Genomic DNA, 1554 nt, shown 5'->3' with positions numbered 1-1554 from the left:
AAGATTTTTGATTTTGAGACTGCTCTAGTTTTTGCGATACTGTACAATGAAAAAAAAACCAAAAAAACACAACACGGTACTCGACAATAAATAAAGTAGTAGTTCTACATCAGTAGGTCATGCATTTCTGGTTCCATTCTACACTTAGATACTGATGAGATTACATTGGAAATAGCCCCAGGCCTACGTTACTAAGATTTTCTATATATGTTCATGCGTCCGTTGGCCGCCGAGAAAACGTTGCGATGCGGGGAAAGTGACACACTTCAAGGTGTGCGCGACTACTAGACTGAACCGGGAAGCAAGAAAGCAATGCCTAAGCTAGGGCCTAAAAAATGAGATGTTATTACAAGGCCTCAAAACGCGGGTCTCAATCTTCCGGCAACAAACAGATATGACCTACATTGACCTAAATGTTGACCAATCATAATCAAGAAAAGTTTGAAAACCGCAGTACGTACCGTGTAAAAGTCTACTTTCAAATAGTGCTGAACTTTTGGTTATAAAAAACACCTTTATGTACGTCCTATTTTGGTAAACTTTTAGTATGTTGTTTTACATATAATTAAGTTTATATTTAGACCATAAAACGTTTTGTTGCAATTTTGTCCAGTCAAATCCGTATTTCCGGTGGACTATTTAACTGTCTTTTGAAGAATGCCGTTGTGTGCAGAAGTAAGCGATTACGAACTTCTCAAACCGAATCCCCATGCAGATAATTTGCCGTAGTAACCATAAATATTGGCTTATACTGTGTACAGTATAAGGCAATATGCACACGCTTCCGCAGGGAGCCTATTTTTGCAATCCGAGTCATCTCATTTTCTGGTTGGCTAGATTTACCCATGGATGAATTTTAGTTAATGGTCTACCCAGCGAATGAGATCTTATTCCCACACCACCGTGCAAGCAGTCACTTCGTGATTTCTTATTCTATTATATTTCTAGATTATACTTTCTAGATTAGTTAGATTTATGCGTAAATTGAGTCCATATTTTTAAAACTAAGTGTACAGTACATTATTTTTATGTATGTGAGCCAAGATTTTGTTTAAAAGTGGATCCACATTAGTTAGTTCTTGTGTCTATTGCCCCCTTGGGGGCACAGGCACTATGTTATCGTCTGACAGATAACCAGGTAAGAGCAAGTAAATCCGGTAAAGGTACATGGTGGGTACTACTACCACGAGGTAGGGGGCGTCTTACTAGAAATCGAACAGGGCTAGGAAATCAAACAAAATTGCTTTCGAATCTCGAACATGCGTCACAGAGACGTAGCACGCGTTCGATACGAACGCCTTTTTACTACGGTATCTTTTCAAAGACACTCTAGAGCGTGGTATTACCATGGAGGTATTTCTTACCGAAGTACAATAATAGGAGGATTGCGTCTATCGTATCAATATCTATATTTACATATATTTCGCTGGGAACATACGTGCTGCTTATTACCATCTTATTAATGCCTACTTTATATAATAATAATAATAATAATAATTATTATTATTATTATTATTATAATATATATATATATATATATATATATATAATTAT

The 1554-nt window shown here is 36.6% G+C and overlaps 1 protein-coding gene across 1 annotated transcript in view; it reads left to right on the top strand.

The window, feature by feature from the left end:
- The window catches only part of LOC117125132 (threonine-rich protein-like), a 16229-nt gene that overhangs the window by 5872 nt on the left and 8803 nt on the right, over nucleotides 1–1554 (top strand). The gene's annotated exons all lie outside the window — the stretch shown is intronic.

This window comes from Anneissia japonica, unplaced genomic scaffold, assembly GCF_011630105.1.
Source record: "Anneissia japonica isolate Jap-2015-1 unplaced genomic scaffold, ASM1163010v1 scaffold9_len2422644_cov172, whole genome shotgun sequence".
Classification (NCBI taxonomy): domain Eukaryota; kingdom Metazoa; phylum Echinodermata; class Crinoidea; order Comatulida; family Comatulidae; genus Anneissia; species Anneissia japonica.
Note: the sequence above shows the minus strand (reverse complement) of the source record. Positions and strands in the feature narration are given on the sequence as shown.